The sequence below is a fragment of the Dermacentor albipictus genome, chromosome 1 (assembly GCF_038994185.2).
Source record: "Dermacentor albipictus isolate Rhodes 1998 colony chromosome 1, USDA_Dalb.pri_finalv2, whole genome shotgun sequence".
Taxonomy (NCBI): Eukaryota; Metazoa; Arthropoda; class Arachnida; order Ixodida; family Ixodidae; genus Dermacentor; species Dermacentor albipictus.
Window position 1 is genome coordinate 88622806 of NC_091821.1, and position 6000 is coordinate 88628805.

At 49.4% G+C, this 6000-nt stretch overlaps 1 protein-coding gene across 1 annotated transcript in view; it reads right to left on the minus strand.

Moving 5' to 3' along the window:
* Positions 1–5648, minus strand: part of LOC139048719 (netrin receptor DCC-like) — a 132462-nt gene extending 126814 nt beyond the window's left edge. Inside the window, exon 1 of the mRNA XM_070523232.1 lies at positions 5304–5648. The gene's annotated coding sequence lies outside the window, so the exon portion shown is untranslated. The remainder of the gene's footprint in view (positions 1–5303) is intronic.
* Between the last annotated feature and the right edge of the window lie 352 nt (positions 5649–6000).

A 6000-nucleotide genomic window follows, 5' to 3' on the forward strand; every position in this document is an offset into this window, starting at 1 on the left:
ATGCAGTCCTGTTGGACTAATACTCTTTTTCTCAAGCAGTCATGTTAGACTGATTTAATTTCTGTAAATAAACCCTTTTCCTCGTTCTCGATGAGAAGCAGTTCTTCACTTCATCAACGATCTCAGCGTAAATAAGTTGGACGACGGCATGGGCCAGCTACATCCGAATTCATGCCGTACTCCAATCTTGGCAAAGGACCACGGACGATGGGATTGAGCCCCCAATCCTGACAACTGGCTGACAGCGGTGAGATGGACTTTGCGACATGGTGCTGTATCTGCGGTGAGTGCTTGGTTTTTGCTTTGACTCTCTAGGCTTCATTTTGTGGTTGTTCTGTTTAGAACAGTAGGGAAGCTAGATTGTTGTGTGTTAGCTAGGTTGTGTTTTCCTAGCTAGATTTAGAGAGCAGAATCAAGGCAGTAAAGCAGCAGTCATGGAGTTAAGGACACTGCTGAGAGACGAGTTGTTGATTGTTGGTGAGGAACTGGGCCTAGATGTACGCAAGGAAATGCTCAAATCGGAATTATTGGAGCTAATTTCCAATCAGGCCAGTGAGCAAGATATTGAAATGGGATTGGAACTTCTCAAAAAGAGAGAGAAACGGGAAAAAGAAAGAGAAGAACGGGACAGAGAAAACCGAGAGAGAGAGGAACGCGATAAAGATCGCGAGTTTCAGTTAAGGAAAATGCAACTTGAACTTGAAAGCAAACGTTTGGAGTTGCCTCAAGGAAGTGAAGGCGCTCTGGGTCGATCAAGTGAGGCAGAATCGTACCGCATGGACAGGCTATTAAAGCCATTTGAGGTCGGGACCGACATAGGCTTGTTCCTAAGCAATTTTGAAAGGACTTGCGAAAAGATGAACTTCGGCCCGAGTACATGGCCACAGCGGTTGCTGTCTATGTTGCCGTGTGAGGCAGCGGAAGTAATCGCCAGACTGAGTGTGCAGGATGCATATGATTATGCAAAAGTTAAAGCTAGTCTCCTGAAGAAATACCGCCTTTCAGCCGAAGCTTTTCGGCAAAGGTTTAGGAGCACAGGCAAGAAAGATAGCGAGGGCTATCCGGAGTTTGCATATAGCTTAAAGGCCAACCTAGTCGAGTGGCTTAAAAGCGCGGAAGCGTACGACAGCAGAGACATGATCATTGAATGCATGTGTCTAGAGCAGTTTTACAAAACCATCCCCCAAGCTGTGAAACTGTGGGTGCAAGACAGAGGTAATGTAAACACTGTGGAAAGGGCGGCTGAATTAGCCGAAGAGTACGCAACCCGTAGAAAGTTGAACGCCGAGGAGGGAAACTGGGACGGTCGAAATGGACCGCGGAAACCATTTCCGTTCAAAAAGGGTGCGCAAACTAGACGATCCGAGCCTGTAGACATGGCGGAAAAGCCCGCAGAAAAGAGCGAGGAGAAACCTAACGGAGAAACCGCACAAAAAGAACAGAAAAGAAAATTCGAATCTGTTAGACCAATTCGCTGTTACAAATGCCACAAACTGGGACATATAGCTGTAAACTGCGAGAAGTCTAGCGTAGTTTTTTCCTACGTGGAGGAAAAGGATGAGAATATGGAACTTTTAAGTCCATATCTCCACGACCTGCAAGTTAATGGAAAACCATGCCGAGTGCTAAGAGACAGTGCCGCCACGCTGGACATTGTCCATCCGTCTTACGTGATGGTAGATGACTTCACCGGAGAAGTAGCATGGATAAAACAGGTTGTAGAAGAACACAGCGTGTGTCTGCCCATGGCCAAAGTCAAAATCAGTGGACCATTCGGGGAACTAGAGACTGAGGCTGCAGTTTCCAAATTTTTGTCACTGCAGTATCCCTACATCTTTTCGAATCGTTCGAATCAGTTACTGCGTGACAGAGGGCTCAAACTGGGAGAGGGCATAGTACAGGCATTGACCCGAGGCCAAGCTCGTAAGATCGCGGCGCTTTCGGCTGAAAATGCTCAAGCTCCTCCAGCTGAAGCAGAAAAGGGGATAGCTTCAATACCCGAATCCGAGCTAGGCCCGAGGGACAAAAGAACAGTTGAGGAGAGCCTGCCAGCTGACCAGCTCAATGAGAGCGTAGCACTAGAGTGTCAGAGTTCTAGCCTGCAGGAAGAGCAAGCAGACGCGCTCACAAGCGAGACAGGGTCGTTATTATCACCGGCCTCAAAGAACTTCGATCAACTCTTACGCGTGGATAGAGAGTCACTGGCAGCTGAGCAAAAGAATGATGAGAGCTTAGCTAAATTACGTGACACAGCTAAAGAAGGCATTGCTAGGCGCAACGTAACGATACATGAGAGAGGAGGATTGTTGTATCGGCATTACAGAGATCGAAAGGGTAAGATTTTAGATCAGTTAGTCATACCTACTAAGTATAGGGAGGACCTTTTGAGTCTTTGTCATGGAAATGGGTGGTCCAGCCACCTAGGCATAAACAAATCAAAGGAAAGATTGCTTATGGAATACTACTGGCCTGGCTGTTTCAAAGATGTAGAAAACTTTGTAAGATCATGCGACGCCTGCCAGCGTTCTGGTAAACCAGGAGAGACTTGGAAAGCTCCATTGAAGGTAGTGCCCTTAATAACAGAGCCCTTCAGACGGCTTGTAATAGACACGGTAGGGCCTCTTCCAAAAACAAAATCAGGCTACAGGTACTTGTTTACCATGCTGTGTCCGGCTACCAAGTTTCCAGAAGCAATCCCTTTGAAAGAGCTCAGCTCCACCGAAGTAGTAGACGCGCTTTTGACAGTGTTTGCACGAGTTGGGTTTCCAGCCGAAATTCAGGCAGATCAAGGGTCAGTATTCACGAGCGCACTGACTTCCACATTCTTGCAAAAGTGCGGGGTAAAATTAATACACAGTTCTGTCTATCACCCTCAGTCAAACAGTGTAGAGGGGTGGCATTCGGTGCTTAAGCGAGTTTTGCGTGCGCTCTGTTACGAGCACAAGGAGGACTGGGAGAACTGTCTGCCGGCAACTTTGTTTGCTTTGCGAACGGTTCCACATGAGGCGACAGGGTTCTCACCAGCAGAACTAGTGTATGGGAGGACACTCCGGTCTCCACTGAAAATGTTAAGAGAGATGTGGGAGGAAAGAGGGGAGAGTCCAACCGTGGTTGAATACGTGCTAAAATTACTGGAACGGCTAAGCGCAACCCAAGAACTAGTCGGAAAGAACATGGCAATAGCTCAAAAGAACGCCAAAGTCTATTACGACAAGAATGCGAGGCTTCGTACGTTTGAAGCCGGCTTAACGATGAAAGCGGAAAAGTGTAGGTTTGGTTGTTCGCAGGTTACTTATCTGGGCCATGTTGTCGGTCAGGACATGAGACGGCCGGCTGAGCTGAAGATAGCTACGATTGGAGAATTTTCTCAGCCGAGCCCGAAAACGGACCTTCGTTCATTTTTGGGACTTGTGGGGTACTATCAGCGGTACATTCCGAATTACTCGCAATTGGCAAGTCCATTAACGGACGCCCTCCGAAAGGGAGCACCGAGTAACGTACACTGGGATAAAGACAAAGAGAACGCTTTCCAAAGTTTGAAAACGCTATTGGTTTCTCGCCCTGTGCTTCGCGCGCCAGACTACACAAAGGAATTCATAGTTCAATGCGACGCAAGCGACAGAGGTATGGGCGTGGTACTTAGTCAGGTCGGCGACGATAACGAGGAGCATCCTATCCTCTACGCCAGCCGTAAACTAAATGTAAGAGAGGAAGCCTACAGCGCTTCAGAGAAGGAATGCGCTTGTTTGGTTTGGGCCGCCCAGAAGTTGTCGTGTTACTTGTACGGAGCGAAGTTCATCTTCGAGACCGACCACTGTCCTCTGACGTGGCTCAATCAAATGTCACACAAAAACGGCCGCTTGCTCCGATGGAGCCTCACTCTCCAAGAGTACTTCTCCGTTAGATATAAGAAGGGAAAGTTGCATAGCAATGCGGATGGTTTGAGCAGGCTAATTTGAATTCTGCGTTTGGGGGTCCCGCCTGAATTTTAGGGTTACTAGTGTTAATTTTATTAAGCGAAGAAGATCCCCTCTCATTTGGCAGGATTCCCTCCATGATTGCTGAATGTGTCAGCAGGAATTTGCCTCAGAAATTGGCATAGCGAAATGCAGCATTTTTTTTTTGCTTCTGCACTTATGTTGTTGTTGTTTTTTGAAGCCTAGCGAGTCTAAAGTGAGAGCCAATGCACGTCATCTCGGCGCAGAGCCGTGTTGTGGGGTTCATTTTGCAGTTGCCTGTCCTTGTTGGATGTTTTGGGGCGGTGACATCAATGCACAAGTGGTCGCTGCGAGCCAAGACATCAATCCCCCCCTGACCAGCAGCCGTTCTCTACCTGCCTAGCGGTTGTCAGCGCTAGACAGTCGAGATTTTTCGGGCCATGGAGGCGCTGTTAAGAATGACGAGCCGCTAAGCAAGATTGCCACCTTGCCACCCGATTACGACAAGGGGTGCAAGACGCGCACCTCTCCCTCTCCGTCGCTGCAGCTGGGAGGCGTTCAAAGAAGCGGCCTTTGCGTTGGAATTCGCCGCCTTCCTCCAGCCCCATCGACATTGTGACGGGACGAGTTCGGTGTGTGGACAATGATTCCAGAGTTCCCCAACGCGGAGCTGATTTGACACGCCTGGACAAGCTGCCGCGGGAACGACGTATTTTTGTGCTTCTCACGGTTCGGAGTGGTACGGAACAACGAGCGACCCTCGAGCGGCAACGATAGTTCCCGGAACGGCACCCGCCAACGCCGTCGTCGGGCATCAGAGCGCGGTTGCCTTTGTGTACGTAAACTGCTCTGCAGAGCAGCGGCGCGTTGGTGATGAGTAAACGAACAGTCGCCGCGTCGTAGGACCGGCGGATCGAGTGTATAAAAACTGTGGTTGTGCGAATGCTGAAGACACTTCTCTTGAGCAGTCATGTTAGACTGAGTCACTTCTCTCATGCAGTCCTGTTGGACTAATACTCTTTTTCTCAAGCAGTCATGTTAGACTGATTTAATTTCTGTAAATAAACCCTTTTCCTCGTTCTCGATGAGAAGCAGTTCTTCACTTCATCAACGATCTCAGCGTAAATAAGTTGGACGACGGCATGGGCCAGCTACATCCGAATTCATGCCGTACTCCAATCTTGGCAAAGGACCACGGACGATGGGATTGAGCCCCCAATCCTGACAATGGACAGAGGACAGTTTCGTCTTACAAACACTCTGCTGGAGCAAGCAGGCACTGCTTGTTACGCGCTTGGCGCATTAATCATGTCATTGTACAGCTGTGCAGCAGCCATAGACAACAGGTGAGTATCGGACACCTACTTGGTACCAGTTGGAGGAGCGTACGCCGTCACATCTTCGGCGCGCGGCTGGCCGACACTATCGCACTGCGGTTCTTGTCCGCGACAGCGCGCACTACTCTAGCTGCCCTGGAAGCGCTCCGCGACAGTGAGCGATGAAACGACGAAACGGCGGCTCAATAGCACACCCAGCCTGCGTGCAAAGCCTGCCGGGATGCAAAAATATGGTCGCGCTGGCCCTGTGGTACGGAGCGGGGTACCGATCCCCTGTTGATTGCAGCCACGGAGGCTTCCGCTTACTACATGTTCAGTCGGAAGCAGTGGCGACACGCTCGATCAGCGGCGTGCACTTGACTCGATAATTCAAGGGCCCATCTGCATCATGGCGAACGCCACGCACACTAGCCACGCATGCTGCGCCCCGTGGCCGTTATCGGCTGTTGCTCAACGTGGCTTCTTAGGATAGCGCGTGCTAACAAAAAAAAACACGATAGAAAAAAAAACGAAATTTACTCTGTGGCTTGGCTGCTCACAATTGTTGCTCGTGCCATCCGAAAGTTCGTGCCCTTGCCTACTCACCGTTTTTTTTTCCTTTTATCAATATATGGATCGGAATTTTTTTTAGCTGGTAGATATACCCTGATTATGATTCTTCGAAAGCGTGAAGAGGTGTGTGTCGGGTTATAGTAAGGGACAGCGGAAATGTTGGCGGCGTAAAC